General features: G+C 41.2%; 1 protein-coding gene across 1 annotated transcript in view; it reads left to right on the top strand.

Annotated features, from left to right (window-relative positions):
• The window catches only part of LOC149222569 (Transducin/WD40 repeat-like superfamily protein), a 416,287-nt gene that overhangs the window by 16,661 nt on the left and 378,626 nt on the right, over window positions 1-21,000 (top strand). The gene's annotated exons all lie outside the window — the stretch shown is intronic.

Genomic DNA, 21,000 nt, shown 5'->3' with positions numbered 1-21,000 from the left:
TTCATGCATTACTGGAATGTCGCAGGTGCATTGGCCAGCCCAAAGGGCATAACCAAGAACTCATAGTGCCCATAATGGCACCGAAATGCTATCGTTGGGACATTTTGGTCCCTCACCTGGATCTGATGGTACACCGACCGTAGATCAATCTTCGACAAGAACTTAGCTCCCCTCAACTCATCCATCAGCTCATCTATACGAGGAATGTGTTAATTTTAGGTATGTTCTATGCTTAGAGCAATTTATTTCAATTTTCACAGTTAGCTCAATATCTTTTCCAGATTAGCAATCACATCAACATTAAAGTAAACTGCAGATAGAACATAAACATAAATCGCAGAAGGCAAGCCAAGACAAGAGAACACAAGATGTGGCACTAGCCAGGGACAAACCCCAATGTGGGGAAACCCTTGATCAATTCTTCTTATATGTTCTTCAATAGTTCAGTGGAGGGAGAGAGAGAGATAGTACATTTACAACATAAGTCAACACTTAGACTTTCTAGATAAGAGAATAGATCATCTCTACATGAGATCAATTGAAGACATGCTGCTTCAACTGATTCTCCAAGGTGACTCCTTCACCTATCATTGTGCTGCATCTCGTCATCATGCTGCACCTCACTGTGCTGCACCATGCTGCACCCATCATCACATTGCTAGACCTCATGACCATGCTGTACACATCATCACATTGCTGGACCTCATGACCATGCTGTACACATCATACTGCTGCACCATTTGCTTGCTCCATCAAGCTTCATTGTTGTCCCAAGTACCATTGCTGCACTTTGCTGCACCATGTACTAGCTGTCCCATTTAGACATGCTGTACCTTGCTGCTCCATGTACTAGCTGTCCCATCTAGACATGCTGTACCTTGCTGCTCCATGTACTAGCTGTCCCATCTAGACATGCTGTACCTTGTTGCTCCATGTCTTGTTTCATGTACTTGCTGTCCATGTATTGCATTATGTACAACTATACCGCTGTCCCACTATAACACCTACATTACACATAGATTTCCATGCTGTCACCTACAACACACATAGATTTCCGTGTTGTCACCTACAACACATATAGGGTCCTTCTTACGTGGCTAGGTCTGCGTATAGGTCTCCTCAATTTCTATGAATCTAGCCTCTCTTTACCGTGGACTTAGGCCTCCTCTAACTGTGGATTTAGGCCTCCTTTATTGGCTTCCTTTACCTGTGGATTTAGGCCTTCTTTAACTGCGGCCAAACCTCTACCTTAACTGCTGCTAGAGCTCTCCTCCATCTGCGGCTGAGTCCCCTTTCCACTTGCAGCTAGGGCTTTTATCATGACTGCGGCTAGGGCTTGTTTGTGGCTCCATTTAGGTCTGCGGCTAGGGCTAGGTCTCTTCTTTTGGACAACAACTTAGGTCTCTTCTAGACTAGTGTTGAGGGCAGTTTAGAACTTCTCCTTGCTGCGCTATAGTAGTCTCCTCCATGACTGCGTTAACGCTGATTAGGGTCTCTTCACTAGGGTAACGTTATCCCTTAGGATCTCTCCTCTTACTAAAACCCAAATACAAGTAGAGAGGAAGAGATCCCAAGTGAGTGTGTCCAAATGACTTTCAAGGCACCTCTATTTATACGAAAACATTGAGCACATGTGGGGTTTATTTGGTTGTTGGCCGACCTTGATGAATTGTCCCATAACACAAATAAATTCATATCTCCACGAATACTTATCGGAATCGGATGATCTTTAGATCTATCCTACACCTCTTGATGAGAGGGATCCAAGAAAAATATCAGCTGCCATTAATAAGATGACCCACGTGGAGTTTGGCCCTTGTTGCCAATTTTAACACTCCCTTTCAGCTAGGGAGAACTCCATCCGCTGATCCATATGTTCGACTGTACTGTCTTTGCCATCAGTGCCCTGCACTGCTCTGCTCTGTTCTGCTGAGCTCTGCTTTGTTGAGCTATGCTCTGCTCTATTCTACTGAGCTCTGTTGAACCATGAAGAAGAAAAATTGATCAAGAATGTCTCATACCATTCTCTATTGACCCGAAGTCAGTTTTATTGATCCCAGATCAATATCACAAGAGAGTGTCTCAAACCACTCATACTGATCCCAGATCAATGGAGGTCATCCTAGCATAGGGAGTACGGTAGATACAATGATGCATCCATCGATAGTACTACTATGGTCCCTAACCCCATTTCCTTGCTCATTGATCATATGAGAGGTACTTCCCATGAGTCTTAGACTCCATGGATAGGATGCCTCGATAGGAGAACTATTCATCCTGTCCCTAAGTCGCCTCGGGGTATCACAGGGGAAGGTTGAGCCATTCACCATGTACACAACGCACCATTAGGGGAGGGTCAGTCGCCTTATGGTCGTGTGTTGCTCCAGTAAGTACCCCAAGCCCCCCTCCAGAGCTCCCAGAGCTCAATGCATGTAACATGCAGGACCCTTATAAGAAGGTCTCTCAACGATTCCAAGTTGTTCGAGAAAGTCACAGATTTGACCTTTCCCCGTGCTTAGACAGAATGTCTGCGACCTGTACATCAGTCTCAATGCGATGGAGCCTCCTCGCTCATCAACTTACCATATCCCTGATAAGGTAGTATCTGATGTCTATATGCTGGAGCAATCATAGAATACGAGATTCCTCAACAATCGAATCCCTCCTTGGTTGACATAGAGGATCACGGTGGTATCCATCATGTGTACAAACAACTCACTCGAGAGCTTCCACAACCAGGGAACTTCACACGAGATCATACTCGTAGCTATGTATTTGATCTCAGCGGTGCTTATAGCAACCGACTTCTGCTTCCTGCTCATCCTAGATATCGAAACAGAACCTATAGAGAACCAACACTCATAAGTGCTCTTGTGATCCTCCACACTGCCTGCCCAGTCAGCATTCGAATAATCATGCAGCTTCACATTTCCCGCAGTGTATCTCAATCCATGAGAGATTGTGCCCTGAAGATTTCTCAGAAGATTTACAAAAATCACAATTAGATGTCATTATGAAGACCGACCCTAGTTACAGTTTTCAACACTCCCTCTTAACTAGGGAGGTATTCATAATGGTACTTGGTCATTCTCAATCTGAAGAATTTCTCATAAGAGGAATCAGATTGGTAACTCATCTGTATAGCATCATTTCAACCATCATTGTCACATAGCAAGGCCTTGACTAACAAGTCTATCTCTCCACAAGATTTGAGTTCAATGCTGGCGAGACCAATTATTTATAGAAACTCTCATCATTGTCTCTCTTGGAACATACCCCACCCGGGTTCTCAAGGTGTGTTCCATTAGGACTATTCTTATCTTGGATTCCCAGTCCTCAAAGAATATCGATCTTCTACGACTACTCTTATCTTGGATGCCCTATCTCATCCTCAAAGAGTATTGGATGCCAGATGATTACCCAATCCTCCATTTTGTCTTCCCAAGTGAAGACTAGAATGATGTGTCTATCTGTCCCTCTCAATTAGGGAGGACATATTTCTTCCAAGTTTCTATCAAGCAAGAAAACTTGTTTCAGGCTCCGTGTTAGCTAGGGACCTACAACAGCTCCTCAGGTGGAGATGAAGGGACAATCAACTGCTTGAAGAGCTCCTTACTTCGATGTCATGAATTCTCCTTTTTCTCACAGAATCCTCATCTTTTGGGACTTCTTCATAGGGCACAAACCATCTATCACTTTCATCCACAAGTCAGTCATGTCATCATTCCTTTCATCAGAAAGCGATCCATCAGTCTACATTTGGCCTTGCTTCATGTCATGTTGCTTTCTCCATGCTATCTTCTTCGGAAGGATCTTACATCCTTATACACAGTTCTTCCTTTGGAGACTTGAATAAACCCATCTAGATATTTGTTCAAAAATATGAAATGAACACTTAAATCAAAATTACCTTTGTGATGGTCTTTCATCATGACATCTTCCTATTAGCATCAACATCCTGCATACATGTTGACACATCTCCCAAAGATATATATATATATTATTTTATTTATTTATTTATTTTTAATTTTTTTTTTAATTTTTTTTTTTAATTTTTTTTTTTTTTTTTTTTTTTTTTTTTAGACTTCCATCAGAGTCTTCATATCTTTCTGGGAGATATCATAGTCAAATCATTCAGTTCCCGGATGTTGATTTCCTTCTTCCATTGTTGCATAGTCTACGATCTCTTCCTTCCTTTCTTCACATGTCTCATTTCCAAGAGCTTTCAATCAAAGTTCCTCTAGTTACTGTTAATCACCTCATATTCCATATGATGACATATTATGTTGATTTCATCAATTATGACCCATGCCTTCCGACATACTTTCATAGGAGGAGATTCCTTTCCTTTGATCATGCTTCTCAAGATAGAGCAGTGATCCATGTTACCTACAACCATATCACATGAATTTATAATATTGAATACAGGCATACATACCTCATTTACCTTTAGGTCATCTAGGCTTCTTTTAGCAACTTCCTTGATTGAAGAGAGCTTCAACACTGTTGGCTTGTTGGGGCCTGACCCAGGTTCAGAGGTGATTTAGCAAAACAAATCCTGGTACTACTGGCCCTTTCGACAACAGTCCGCAGAGCGCGGACTGAGGTCTCACCTGAAGTAGTATGGGAGGGTGCTAGAACCAGGTTTCGGCACCCTGGAGATGTCTGATGAGTTCAAGTGGTCCACAGTTCGGCCCTGTGAACACGTCGCTACGCGCACTTACCCGTTCCTCGCAGCCTGAGGTGTTGCCTTCGCACAACCCTACTCGGGGGCCAAACGGTGTTATTACCCAAGTCCTTATTAGTAATCCGATTTTAGTTGATTAACTTAGCTTATTTGTGTGCTTTTCGTTATACTTAACAATATTCACAATTCATACAAGTGCCCACAGTAAAGAAACAATATATTCACAAATCATATCAAACATGTAATAACTCAGAACAGATAGACGGAATTGGTAACAAAACCTTTCTTATTAATCTCTTCTTCGATTACAGACTTGACTCCACCCTGCGCACTCAGCTGCAGGGGTTCGCGCACTCAGCTGCAGAGCGTTTTCCTACTCTACGACTCAAGACACACTTCGCACTTCGACTTAGTCTCTAAAACCTTTCATGCCTATTCTCTTTTAGATTGGATCTCTCTTTACAACTTAGAGCCTCGCTCTATTTATACAATCCAATGGTTGGCGGACCATGGGTAGGCCGACATTACATATTCAAAACTAGGGCGGACAACCCTATGACTCTAACATACATTTCGTGCTCGCAGTTCGCGCACTCAGCTACGGACTCTACTATGTCTCTGCGCACTCAGCTGCAGAGCGTTTTCCTACTCTACGACTCAAGACACACTTCGCACTTCGACTTAGTCTCTAAAACCTTTCATGCCTATTCTCTTTTAAATTGGATCTCTCTTTACAACTTAGAGCCTCGCTCTATTTATAGTAATACAATCCAATGGTTGGCGGACCATGGGTAGGCCGACATTACATATTCAAAACTAGGGCGGACAACCCTATGACTCTAACATACACTTTGTGCTCGCAATTCGCGGATCTTTACAATAATATCAACTCAAAACTTTGGCTTTGAGCCCCAAAACATGCCGTGGGGGGATTCCATGCCCAACATGCCCCCAACACAAACATCGTGACTCACCCTCGAGTCACTTCGTCGGCGCGACGATCTTGGCGCGGAGTCCCTCCAACTATTCTCGAACGGTACTGATGTCTGCAGCGCATTGAGTCCCAGAGTCTCTAGGTGTGAGAACTTCTCGGTCAGTGAGGTCCCAGTCTTAGGTTACCGGAAGGGGCCCTACTCTTAGGTGCGGGAACTTCTCGCGGTTAGTGAGGTCCCAGTCTTCAAATTTCCCGGTTCCCGGTTAAATAAAACCAGAGTTCCCGATCTCTAGGTGTGAGAACTTCTCGCGGTCAGCGAGGTCCCAATCTTCATATTTCATGGTTGGCACGCGGCCTAGGTGCGTGCCCTCAAACACAATGCCATCTTGGAGGAGTGGGGTCTAGAATGAACTCTTGGTTTCTTCCAGGTCCTTCGGCACTTTAGTTTTCCCTTTCCGCGGAGGGACATATGCGGGCAATTTTGTTGTAGAGTGTATAGGTTGAATATCCTCCTCCATATCTTCATCTTCTTCCGCTATGATGATAAGGGCCTGTAAATCTTCTTCTTCCTCATCTGTGTCGACCATGACAACTTTTCCTTTATCGGCCATTGATAGCTTACTGCGTAGTGGGTTCCTCGGGGACATGTGTACGGGGGCCATTGCTTGTTTATCTTTCTTGGGCCTCGGCGTTTGCGGTGATTTGGGGATTTCTGCCACAACCTCGACGCCTTTTGGAACATCCTCCACCATTAGGGTCTGCGCGGCCTCGCCGACGGTTACCTCTTCAATCCCTAAACCATCCTTAGTGGCTGTCATCGTAGCTAGGCTATATTCTGTCACTTGCGAACTTAGGGGCTCAATTATCGCTCGACTCTCAATGCTCAGTGCTCTGCTCAAGCGCTCAATTCTCAAATGACCAAGTGTTGTTCGCTAGCTAGCTTTTTGTGTTTTATAACGCCTCTCGAATTCAAATTCGACCCTTCCCCCCAATTTCGGGCCATTAATGCTTTCTTGGCGGCAAATTTTCCCAAATTTTTCCCATAACTCGCGTCTTAAATACCCGCCGCCCGCTCCATTTGGCCTCAAATCGAGCATCCCATCATGAATAGTGACGTCATGGTCATTTTCCAGCTAATCTGCGCGGCAGCGTAGCCCTCCGTGCGCGGTCGCGGACGCTGAGACGCTCTGCTTCTGTGCGCATCCCCAATATCGTGTAGCTTCCGCCGTGCTTCCTTTCAACTGCCTGGAGCGCTAAGACTGTCCTTCCTGCGGCTAGGCAGGTGGTCGCACCACCCATGTGGGGCTCCATCTTGTCCTCCACCATGGTTCGCGGAGAATCCCCATCTTCCATTGTTGTGATTGGCATCGCGCACTCTACTATTTGCAAGGCGCTACCTTGGTCACTACGTTTGGCGATATGCAGTCCAAGCCAAGGCAACAGACTAACCAGTTCATGTCGATAGTTTTCCAACTTGTCAGTATGATTGTACGCGCCTTGCCTTACCATCCTAGGTTCTTCGACGAGAAATGCTTCCTTTATTCTATTTTCCTGCTTCTTGACCTCCGCGTCCATCAAAGCGCTTTTTTCCCTTAGCCGTACCCGGTCTTGTTCAAGTTTGCGAAGTCTAATGTTGCCCTATCGGATTTCTTTCACAAGTCTTATGTGTTCTGTTTCTCGTGGTTGTGTGATTCCTTCGTTTTGGGCTTCGCGGACTATCGTATCTATGGGTGCTGCTATGCGCGGACTAGGCTTTGTATGCTCCATAGGGATTACAGCCCTTGCTTCATACTGCAGCTTCAGAACTGCTTGCGCAGTCAAGGTTTTGCACATGGTCCTATAAGCCCATAGAATCGCTGGTACGCGTAGGTCATAGTCAGTGCGTCTCACCTGGTGGACCGCATTCAGCACTTCACACATCTTGTCAATGGCTTCCTCGCGTATAATCTTTGGCGCGCTTGGTCGTATCATCCTTCGTCGTTTGCGTCCTCGTCGTGCCTGCTCCTGCTTGTTGTTCCTGTTTTCTATTGTGAGGATGATGTGCGTTCGTGATGGTTGCGTACCATATGTTTGTACCCATCTGGAGAGGTGGGCGCTCAGGCTGTTTCGTCCATCATACCCGGCTTCCATCCGCAGCTGAGGCTTTCCAAATCATATAAGCATCACCGTTCTGCACTCGCGCCAATTCTCAAAACTACTTTGATGCGCACCCCACCATCTTGCGGGCGTAGCTCGCAGTGCCCATTTCAGAGCGTCAAAATGTTGCTGTTCTGGGACCTCCCTTTCAAATTTGTTCAGGAATTCATTCACTGCTGTCAACCCGTCATACATAGGCAAATCCCTTACCTCTGTTGTCACGCAACGCAGTGATCTTACCATCATGTTGCAATTGAGCGTGGTTACCTCGTGTAATCGGTTCTGCCATCGTTCTGTTTCCTCATCCGAATCTGATGTGCAAGAGCTTTCGCACTCCCACAAAATCTTGCCATCTGCTGTAGGATTTACAGTGATGGGTACAATCATGATTAATGAAGCGTGATGAGATGCAGCATAGTGATGATGGGTGCAACATGGTGCAGCGCGATGAGGTGCAACATGATGAAGAAATGCAGCACAACGATAGGTGAAGGAGTCACCTTGGAGAATTAGTTGAAGCAACATGTCTTCAACTGATCTCATATATCATCTTCTTAGAGACAATCTATGCTCTTATCTAGATAAGTCAAAGTGTTGACTTCTGTTGTAAACGTACTATCTCTCTCTCTCTCTCTTTGCTGAACTATTGAAGAACATATAAGAAGAATTGATCAAGGGTTTCCCCACATTGGGGTTTGTCCCTGGCTAGCGCCACATCTTGTGTCCTCTTGTCTTGGTTTGTCTTCTGCGATTTATGTTTATGTTCTATCTGTAGTTTACTTTAATGCTGATGTGCTTGCTAATCTGGAAAAGATATGGAGCTAACTGTGAAAATTGAAATAAATTGCTCTAAGCATAGAACATACCTAAAATTAACACATATCCCTATCCCTTAGATGTTTATTTTTGACTAATGTATGATGAGACTTGTCTTGGATGACTTCTTCCTTTTTCCCATAAGTGTCACTTGAGCTTTCAATGAGGTTCCCAAGAGCTATATCCTTCATAGTTGATTGCCATAGATTTTGTTCCAAACATCCTTCATGTTTCCTATGGTGATGTCACGAGCTCTTACTTTTGATGCTTTTCCTCTTCCTTGAATTTATTCTTTTCAACTTCCTCCACATCTTCGGTGAGATGGGCTTCTTCATCTATCTTGTTATTTCCCTTCTTGAGCTTAGGACAATCTTTCCTGTAATGCTTATAGCATTGAATCTTAGCTATGTTCTTCTTTCCTTTCTGAGGACCAAATTTTCCACACTTCCCCTTCCTTCCGACAAATGTTTGAACACTTTTTTCTCTCAACCTGTCTTCTTCTATCTTTCATAGAAACCACAAGTTGTTGAATGGGATAAATTCCTTATCCTCATAGGCATTTGTTACCTTGTTCATCAATTAATGCATTTAGAACAAAGGAGATCATTACCTTATTTGAAATCATCTCTCCTAGATCTTGCAGTTGAGATCTTCTGAAGATGACACAATCAACTTATAGATCTCCTTGCAAAACGAAGTCATTTTACTAGATTAGATTATAGAAGAAAAAGGTACTTACTTGTCAAGTGAAGATAAAATCTTCAACTTGATCCCTTTGTTGATGATGATCGATGAAGATGTCTTGATGCTCCTTGGATGATCTTCTTTAAGGATAAGGAGGTCCTTGCTTCAATGAGGGGGAGACTACCTTGGAACCTTTTGAAGATAATGATTAGGCCCTTGATCTTGCTTCTCTTGATTGAATAGTCTACAAATTCTTTGAGGTTTCCTTTGGTGATGATAGAGTGCGGATCTCAGAAATACTTCTAGGGTTTTGACTTTCTCCAAGATGATATGATCTTTGACCTAGAAATGCTTCTCTTGGATGAATAGACTTCTAGTTGCCTTGATTTGTAGATCTATTTGCCTTGAGTAGAAATAAGGCTTTGGCCTTGATTATTTGATTGATGATCCCAAGACTTCTTTTGAAGTAGACTTTCTTCTTTGATCTAGGGTTTGATTCTTCAATGTAGATCTTGAACTTTCGCTTTGATATCCTTTGACTTGCTTTGATGCCTTTCTTGAAACTCGATCCTTGAGTGTCTCTTTGATTAGATGCCCTTTTCTTGACTTTGTCACCTTAGCTCTGAAACCATGTTGAGAAATCTAGGGCATCAAGTATTAGGTGATTTCTCTTTAATTAGTAACTGCTTGTGAGTACTTTTGATAACTTTAGATTAGGATCTTGTTTTACTTAAGTTATTAATGTTCTTCTTCATCAAACAACTACCAATGCATGAATATAAATAGATAAGAGAGACAGAATGTAGGCTATGAGTCAGGGCCAAAACCTCTCACTCTTTTAGAGAAAAACCCGCACACATTCTTCTTATAGAGATTCCAATTGACGAATACCAAGACCAAGACCCTTGACCTATTTGCCACCCCAAGACCAAGATGCTAGTTCTCTTGACTGTCAACCTTATGCTCTTTTCCTCTTCCACTTCGACCTTCTTAACACTGAGACTACATCACTGAGACATTCACTGTGATAGCAATGAGATAGCACTGAAATACATCACTGTAATATCATCAAAAACCTCATCATTGCACTGAGATCTTCATTATTGTAATACTATCGAGATCTTATCACTTGTAGGAGCACTGAGACCTCATGAACTGTAATGATACCCAAACTGTGATATCATCGAGATTGTGACTTGAGCGAAGTTAAGACTGTGATAGCATTGGATCCTTCTTTCTGTGGTAGCACCGAGACCCTTTCATTGAAGTGACATCGAAACAAAAATTGCATTGAAACTGTGAGAGTACTGGACTGTGGGAATACCGAATCTGTGAAGTTGGCATAACACCGAACTGTAGTCTTCTCATATCACCGAACTGTAGTCTTCTCATAGCACCAAACTGTAGTCTTCTCACTGAATTGTAGTTTTTATACCCTTGTCTGAACTGTGTTTCTCTGTTATGGCACTGAAACTTCCTCTCTGAAATAGTCATCCGAATTTCAGAGGTGATTCGAACTTCTGCTCTATGGAACAGGCCAAGTTGCCTATTTATAGTAGTCTGCCTACGAATATAAGCCGACATGACCTTATGAAGGGATGTGTCTCAAATTTAGGTGAGCCAACATGAATTTTCTACTTCATCTTGAGTCCGACTTGAAGAGGAGTAACTTGTTCTTGTCTTGGAGGGCTATTTGACAATCCTATAGACTTTTATACATTTGTAACATGCCCAAGAAGGGTTCTTCATACATGACTTTGACTCTTTTTGACAAATCCTAAAGGCTCACAATGGGAGCCATCTAAAAATAAAATTTCTTGCTCATGAAACCCATGAAGCAAGCATTACAATAATAATTTTATTTTTCTTCTTTACATCATTTACAAAATTCAACAACTACATGTTATTATGAAGACTGAACCTAGTTAGACTTTTTAACATGGACAAGGGGAAGGGGAGGCTAACCCTATGTGGACCCAGTGGACACATGTGGACTGGATGGGAAAAGAGATGAATAGGGCTAAAATGAGTGGAAGGGGGTGATATATGTGGTGTCGAAAAGTGGGACCACACAACTAAAGTCGAGATTTCCCAAGTAGTGCCAACCCTAGAGCTAATGGCCAGTAAAGGAGATCCCACGGGACTAGGATGGAAGGCTAACTGCAAAATTGGGCAGTGGAGACAAGAGTACAGAGCTAGCTCACTCTTTCCGCCGAATCCCCCCACCAATCCATGCCCAAAAGTGCTCATGACAAGTAAGGAAAATTACTCAACTATGCCAATGAAAAGCCATACCTTCAGGGTCGAGAGGCCCACTTTCAAACATACAATCATAACAAGTGGGTGAGGGACCACATGGCCGGCTCAGGTGGCAGAGACATTTGCACATCGAGCTATCTTGTAGCTGCAAGGGGCTGCTGGCCGCTGGCTGAGGACCATCTAAGAGAAATAATTTCTCCTATATACACTACCCATTGGTGGTGGGTAACAGGGACCACAAGGGGAGAAGAGGCAAACAAATTATAAATAGAGCTTGAGGGCCTCACTTTTGGCATCTTTGGTCATTATACAATTCAACTCTAGTTCTCTCGAGCTTCTTAGCTAAGACAACCCGTGCTGTTCAACACAAGCAATTCCGCGCGAGAATTCCACCCTAATTTTGGAGAACTTAGAGTGTCTCCCTAATGAGGCAATTCGGGGAGCTCAATTCAGAGCTTCCAATGGACATCATTGCAGGAGTTTACTCAGTAGTTCGCGTTTCTTGGGTGCAGAGGTATTTTCGTGGAGCACATTATGGGAGCAAGCGTGGGTTAGAGGCTTTGGGTTTTTGCAGGAAATTCTCTTATTATTAGATTGGAGTTTGGACAATGATTTGTTAGGCTTGATTGGAGGGTATTACCTGGATCAATTTTTCTATCTTTTGACAGGGGTGCATAAGCTATTGACCAAGTGTTGCGTAGGGGTTTAGAGAAGTGGAGCAGGGAGAGATAAGGGCTGGAAATAGGGGGTATTTCTCAGTGCAGAATTTAGCCAGAGTTGGGAGAAATTTCTAGTGGGGGATTTGGGCATAATTTAGTAGTATCAATATTGTGGGGCGTTTTCTGGCTAGATTGGACAATTCACACTTGTTGGGGGTCACTGGATCCAACCCAAATCCTTTTTGGGTTTTTGTGGGTTTATTGAAAAAGAAATTTTGAGAAACGTAATTTGGATAGATTTATCTCAAGAAGTCAAGTCGACCCTACTAATGTCAAGTCAAGTCAATGAAAAGTTGTGTCTTTTCACATATGAGAACAACTATATATAGGCATATGTCCTCCTCAAATTGGCAAGCAATTTGGTGCTTGTCTATGACAAATTATGAGGGAAAAAGGGTACGAATTTTAGAGGTTACATCTCTGTGAGGAGTTTGAGGTCTTATTGTTATACATTTGAAATGAAGTGCAAATTTTCTATGACGAGTGATTTGAAAAGTGCGAGCTTCCTAGGCTACAAAAGATGTGAAACAATGCGAATTTTCTGGGCTACAAAAGGTTTAAAATAAGTGCAAATTTTTTGTGGACTTTTGGAGGGCTTGACTTGGCTTCTTGGAGGATGGATTTGGGTCTTGGATTTCTCACTTTGATCTGATTCTATAAGAAGAAGAGATTTTTTGGGTTTTCCCCTTGGAGGGGTTTTGCCCTGGCTTTGAGCCTATATCTTGTGTTCATCGTTTTTTCGTGACATTTATGTTTATGCTTTCGGTAATTGTTTTATGAAAAGAACATATTAAAAGAAATACTAATCCAACAAATTCACAAATAATTACCATGCTAAGAGAAATCAACCCTAACACATAAGCACGCTGATTTCTCAACAAATTGCATTGTTTCAACCGGATTTTGTCATGTACAAGGGTATGGAACTAGCATTTAATCAAGAGCACCAAGCCCTCTATGAACCTTGATGTTAGTGACATTGATTGTTGAACTCCTCTGTCATGAACCGAGTAAAAATGTACTCATCACTCAAACAAAACCTTGAGTAGACTTGTTAATCTTTTTCTATCTTTTTTTAGTGCTTAGAGGGTGATATTGATGATGACGATTCCAATATAGGCAATGATTTTGATGATATGTAAATATTTATTGTAGCATGATTTCTTTTGGATGATAGAGGCCATCTAGAGCCTATTTGTTGATGTATTTTTGGTTCAGAGATGGATTGCACTTGGTGCTATTTTGGCTATATGCACCCTTACATCCTATATGGATGAAAACTTTTGCGTATGTGTGTAAATGGTTTGGATTTGTTGACACCTAATCCGAAACGGATGGGTGAACTGGACAGTCATCTAGAAGATGAACTGATCCGTTTTTGTTTTTGTATATAAACATGAGTTACCTAATGAATAATATCACTCAGTTTTCTCTCTTGTTCAATGTGGAGTTACCCTGGCCTGACATGGTATCAGAGCACAGGTCCCAAATTAGTTGTAACTCCTGCCTCTGCCCTGAGCACTGCGCTGCTCTGCCTCTGCCTGACACTGATTCTCTGCGCACTGATTGCCTCTGTCCACACCTGAGCGTCGGTTTCCTTTGAAAGAGCCGGTGCATCAGAATCGTTGTTCTCAGCATGTTCCAAATGCCCGTCTCCTCATTAAAACCCTCTGCGCTTCAAGAAATTATGACTGTTTCCACTTATTACCATGAATTTCCGCTCTAGGTAAACACCCACAGGGTTTTCGCCGTTTTAGGTCATATTTGCTATCTGTCTTCCTCCACATCGTAAGCTTCCGCAGTAGCCAGAGTGTTGTGATGCTCATCTAGGACACCAGCAACGTAGAGAAGTCCAGTCGAAGAAGAAACCGAACAAGCGAACCTGATACGACTAGTGGGCACGTCGGCTCCGCGGCGCCATTCTTTGGACAACAAATCGTAAATGAAGACAGCCTTGAAGGGTCTCGGCCTCACGTCCATTTGGTCAGTACATTGTTCAAACAGAACGGGTTTCTTTTTTTACAGAAATGAGCTCACAAAAGTCTAGAAATCGTGTTTCAAATGGGGGTACCCTTTCCCAAGTGCCATCCCGAGGGTCGTTTTCATACATTCGTTGAACACGAAACTGTTTGAATGTTTTAAGGAGGATATGACAAGCGATATTGAAATTTATATTTTACACCATTTTAACGCTGCCATCTCATTCAAATATGCCATCAAATATCCATTGAAGTTCCTGTAAAGATTGATTAACGCATTGCCTCTTTCCTATTCTACATTGAAGGCCGCCATCTCATCTGGTGCATCTGCCGGAAGATTGTGTTGTGTTATGAATTATGCGTTGAATGTCTTTTTAAGGTCGTGACCTGGTGCATTTAAACTGCTTGTGTTTGAATGGTATGGTGACTGCGTTTTATTGTAAGAATGCGTAAAGAATGACAGCGAATGGTGACTGCGTTTTTGGTATAAGAATGACTGCGTTCCTTCTATTGTAAGAATGACTGCGTTCCTTCTATTGTAAGAATGACTGCGTTTTTAGAACTGCTCCTATTCGAGCCATTTTCCATTACTGACAATCAAAGACTCGCAGAACGCAAGAGCCTCAAAAGTCGCGAAGACTGCTAGGACTTCAGTATTATGCAGTTGATTTTTTGACTTTGTATAGCGTTTTTTATAAGGTGGAGATGCGTTTTTCTGTATAATGGTTGAGCAGTTTTGTTGAATTCAAAGCAGTTTGTTCAAAGCAGTTTGAGATGCGTTTTTTTTGTATAGTGGCTGAGCAGTTCGTTGAAATCAAAGCAGTTTGTTGAATTGATATACGCAGTTTATATTATTCAAAGCATTGTTGTGTTTCCAGAAGAAAATAAAATGCATAAGGCTATGATATAAGGATTTTTTTTCTCAACAGAAGTTTTTTGGCAGAGATATTTTTTTTACAGAATGCATTCAATCATTTCTATGGTAGGAATAGTTCTCACTGGCAAGGAGAACTATTCAGAATGGTCTCGGATGGTAAAACACACCCTCATCTACAATGAGCTGTGGAAAGGAGTGTGTGTCGGAGAAGAAGACAAAGACCCTGTGCAGCCTACATCAGATAAAGAACTTGTTATTTGGGAAAACAAGAACAACAAAGCCTATGCATTGATCGCAGCATCTGTAAATGAGGAAGTAAGTCGTCATATTTCATCCTATTCCACTGACTTTGAAGCTTTACAAAAGCTGAAAGAACTCTATGATACACATTCTGCACTTGAAGTTGTTCAGCTCATGATTAAACTCTTCACTCTTGAACTGAAAAATAATGATCCTCTTGCTCTTGCATCTGAAATAAAGTCTATAATGCATGATATTAAATCCACTAAGGTTGAGCTGGATATCTCTCTTATTGCCTTTCTCAAAAGCACTCTATCCTACCTACTCTAATTATCTTGAGTCTTTACAAGCAAATGGAAATCTTAAAGATATAACCTTTGACACTCTTGTGAAAAAGTTTGCTGAAAGAGAGAAAGCCTTTGGAAAGAAAACAGTCCCTGAATCTTCTGAAGAGACTGTTTGCCTTGCTCATAAAGAAAAGCATCCTGCTCAAGATTCTACAAGAGGAAGAGGTGGACGAAGAGGAAGAGGAAGATACTTCAGAGGCAGGGGGGGCAGACATCCTCAAGCAGAAAAGGCAAATCTGCATTGCATTCGCTGCAAACGAAATGGATCACATGATGCTTCTACATGCAAGCTACCATGGGACAAAGTTGAGCAGAGAAGAAATCAGCAGAAAGGTAAAACTGATGACACAGACAAAGGTAAAGCACCTGAATCCGCTCACTATATTGAGGCACAATGTAACATTGGAGTAAATGAAGATTTGTTTAATGCTTCACTTGCTTCTTCGAAAAATGACTGGTTGCTTGGTTCAGGAGCAACCTGTCATATGACTCATAGGAAAGATTTCTTTGAAGATTTCACTGACAATGTTGATGGAGCAGTATACTTTGCAGATCAGTCAAAAATCAAGCCATCAGGGCTTGGCACAATCAGGCTTAAACTGCCTGGTCTTCCAGACTTTCTTCTGGATCATGTTCTATATCTCCCACAGCTCAAGAGAAACTTGCTGTCCCTGGTCCACATCCGCCAGCAAGGTCACTCCATTCACATGTTTGATGGCAAGCTTGAGGTAAGAAAGGCATCTGACCACTCACTTGTCATGAGGGGTATAGAAGAAGAAAGACTTCTTAAACTGCAAGGAACCTCTGCTCATGCACAACATTTATCATATATTTCTCATCATGAAGAAGATGCACTACCATCAAGTTTATTATGGCATGCTAGATTTGGACATTTAAACTATGATAGTCTCCGCTTGTTGAAGAAAAATGGTGTTGCTGGTTTGCCTACAATTCCTAGAAAACATAAACAATGTGATGCTTGCATTCTAGGAAAGCATAGCAAACAGTCTTTTCATGATTCACATTCAAGAGCACATAGGAAGCTTGAACTTATTCATTCAGATTTATGTGGTCCAATGCCTGTTCCTTCTGCAAATGGAAATAAATATATCATGACATTTATTGATGATTACACCAGAATGTGTTGGGTTTATTTTTTGAAGAACAAATCTGATGCTTTTCAAACATTCAAGAATTTTCATAAATGGATTGAAAATGATGCACAATCTCATATTGGGTCTATTCGCACTGATAATGGAAAATAATGTACATCAAAAGAATTTGAACACTATCTTTTGCCAACATGGGATTAAACATCAAACAACTGTGCCTTATAATCCTCAACAGAATGGTGTAGCTGAAAGAATTAACAGAACAATTTTGAATATGGTACGATCCATGCTTTTCTTCAAAAATGTAAAGACAATGTTTTGGGCTGATGTTGTTCTATGTGCTGCATATATAAAGAATAGATGTCCATCTAGTGCTATAAGAAACAAGACTCCTTATGAATTGTGGTATGGACATGTTCCTTCGGTAAAACATCTCAGGATATTTGGTTCCACCTGTTATGCTTTAATACCAAAGGTACATAGAAACAAACTTGGTGCTAGAAGTCGTAAGTGTATCTTTCTGGGGTATTCAAACACATCTAAAGCATACTGCCTTTATGATGAAGTAAATAAAAAGTTTGTTTTATCTAGAGATGTCATTTTTCTTGAATCATCCAAATCTGACAGTGTTGTTGAGCGGCAACTTGATCGCTTGGATAGATTCACAAAACCGAAATCATTCCAAGAGTTTGATAATCAGATTCCACATCTTGAAGGGGGGATTCCTATACTAGATCAACATGTGGAATCTCCTTCTGAAGAACAATCTCCCCTGCATGACACTCCAACAACGGATGATGCTTTAAGTGATGTAATTGATAGAATTGGGAGACTTAATCTTGATTCAGTCCCAACTCAATCAACAAAACAGCCTGGACCATCTCAGAAAGGTCCCCCAAAGTGGCTGACAAAGACACTTGAAAGTGTTCATCCTGATGAAATTGGAAAAACAGGAACCAGAAATACAAACCGACAAGATGGAGGTGATGTAGATAACTCTAATTCACCTGTTGATATGGATGTTACTTATGATTGTGAATTGAACTTGTCTACAGATTTTGAACCAACTTCCTTCAAAGAAGCTGCTTCTCATGATGAATGGAAAGAAGCGATGCAGAAGGAGTATGATGCCCTCATAAAGAATGGCACTTGGAAGCTGGTTGATCCTCCATTTGGAACCAAATCAATTGGCTGCAAGTGGGTCTACAAGAACAAGTACAAAGCTGATGGCTCACTTGACAAGCACAAAGCTAGGCTTGTGGCAAAAGGTTTTGCACAGAAGGAAGGGGTCGATTATGAGGAAACTTTTGCTCCCACAGCAAAATGGGCCACCATCTGGACACTCTTTGCACTAGCTGCTCAGAACGGTTGGAAAGTCCATCAAATGGATGTAAAAACTGCATTCTTGAATGGAGATCTAAAAGAGAATGTTTTTATGTCCCAGCCTGAAGGATTTGCTGTGAAAGGACATGAACACAAAGTATGCAAACTTGTGAAGTCCTTGTATGGCCTCAAACAAGCACCACGAGCCTGGTATGAAAAACTAACTGAGCATCTTCTGAAACTCAACTTCAATCATTTTGATCTTGATGATGCAACTTTATTTGTCAAGAAAGTTGGCAAAACAGTTGTATATCTTGTGGTATATGTAGATGATCTTTTAATGACAGGGAACAATGAAAGCTATATTGCATCCATAAAGAAAGAATTAAGAATTTTTTTTGAAATGACTGATTTGGGCTATGTTCATTACTATCTTGGCATTGAAGTAACCCAACATCCAAAGTCCATATTTCTTTCTCAAAAGAAATACATTGGAGATTTGTTAAACAGATTTGGCATGACAGAGTGCAATCCCCTTTCTACTCCAATGGAACAAAACTTGAAGCTCACATCTATTGAAGGAAAGGAATTTGAGGATGCAACAAAGTATAGACAGCTTGTAGGAAGTCTCATCTACCTCACTACTACCAGACCAGACATTTCATTTGCTGTTGGAATCCTCTCCAGGTTTATGCAAAAGCCTTGTGAGGGACATTGGTCTGCTGCAAAAAGAGTTCTAAGGTATTTGAAGGGAACTCAAGACCTTGGAATCAAGTATACACAGGTGGACGACTTCAACTTGATTGGATACCCTGATTCAGACTTCGATGGAGACAAAGAAACTGGGGTATCTACTTCAGGATATGCTATGAGTCTTGGATCGAGAGCTGTCTCCTGGAGATCACGCAAACAATCAGTACCAGCAGATTCCACAACAGAAGCAGAATATGTGGCAGCAGCTGAAGCAACGAAAGAAATTGTGTGGCTCAGGAAAATTCTTGAAGATTTGCAGGTAAAACAAATACAATCAACTCCACTCATGATTGATAACACATCTGCAATAAAGTTGGCCAAGAACCCAAAGTTCCATGATCGTACTAAGCACATCAATACTAAATATCATCTGATCCGACATCATGTTGAGGCCAAAACAATCCATCTCCGTCATTGTTCCACAAACGAGCAAATTGCAGACATCTTCACCAAAGCGCTTGGAAGAGAAAAGCTTGAAAGATTCAGAACGATGCTTGGACTCACCAACATCCCTTCAGATTAAGGGGGGGAATGTTAACACCTAATCCGAAACGGATGGGTGAACTGGACAGTCATCTAGAAGATGAACTGATCCGTTTTTGTTTTTGTATATAAACATGAGTTACCTAATGAATAATATCACTCAGTTTTCTCTCTTGTTCAATGTGGAGTTACCCTGGCCTGACAGGATTCATATAGATGCACATGAATTTATATGTTTTTCTTTAAAATTTGAATATTTAATGCATTTTTGGGTCTGTTTTTTAATCAGTTCTAGTTCGGTTTTGACCATTGTGAAAAAAATGCTTCCACTATTTAATTTCTAGCTATTGTGTGGTTGATGCTATGTCCTGAAATTTAGTTTTAGCGTTAATTAATTTCAACATGCTACTTGTTTGATTGGGATCATAAGCACATTATCACATAGGGTTTGAAATTCTCACAAGATGAACCCTTCCCTTTCGTGCATTTCCCTATTTGTCCACCGAAGTCTAAACCTGTCATAGATAATTCCATTCAGGATACCAATGTATATGTGACATTATCAACATAATCAACCACATCATAATATGGAATATTGCCAATGACATGGAATCCTACACATGTATACAATATACATCACATCACAATCTGAAATATATCAATGGGCATGGCATCGACCACATATTTACAATATGTTCTATGTCATAATATAAAATATATCAATGGGAATGGCATCCAACCCATGTATATGACACACACTACATCATCATCATGCTAGATCATCAATAAGGATCACCAATGTTACTTGGTCATTGACAAGAACACTTAATGCTCATTAACACATCAAATACAAGAAACATCAGTCTCCACCACAACTAGGCAATCACATAGATGTTTAGGTCTAATATACTCAAGCACTAGTAAAAACAAATAACAAGGGCATGGTGATAATCAAAACAAAATCCTATCATCGGGGTGTTACACTACCGGATCACGAGTGTCCTCTCCTTTCACTGGTTACAACTTACAATGACCCCTCACCATCGTAGGCTCTACACTGGTAACAATCTGAAGTAATGCTAAGTTTAGAGATTGCACATGCGTATACAATAGAAATGGAGGGAATATAAAAGACTGTTTTATTAGTGATGCTATAACAATTTCACACATCTTTCATTTAGTGTATAACAGTTCACATCACATATTTATGACATCCCTTATGTGTTATAACTTATAGTGGTTAACCCTCAACCTTTACATACTACATCTTACATTTGGTCACGTGTCATAATTACTAACGTTAACAATAAACATTATACACATATATTTGTACATTGATATTATCTGAACATGTTGATGGGGGTTTATGTTGTTCTCTCCCATTATTTTCTGACCATTCATTCATGTACTTGATTTATTTCAACTATCCATGGAATGCTGCATTTCTTTGATTTTTGTTGAGGTTAGAATAGAAGTAGTATGATTTGCTCCCATGTTTGTTTGGAAAGATGTCAAGACAGTGTTAAATTATTACCCTCATTTAGTGTGTGCATCCTTGCAGGCTTGGCATTATTTTGTTTCTTTGGTTTTAGTTCTGGTTATTGATAAATGGGCAATACTTTGTCTTGTAACTCATGAAACCGTTTTGTGG

This window comes from Pinus tabuliformis, chromosome Q, assembly GCF_031772625.1.
Source record: "Pinus tabuliformis cultivar Carrire ecotype Pingquan chromosome Q, CPIR1, whole genome shotgun sequence".
In the NCBI taxonomy this organism is placed as follows: Eukaryota; Viridiplantae; Streptophyta; class Pinopsida; order Pinales; family Pinaceae; genus Pinus; species Pinus tabuliformis.
The sequence above is the reverse complement of the archived record's forward strand: the minus strand, read 5'-3'. Positions and strand labels throughout refer to the sequence as shown.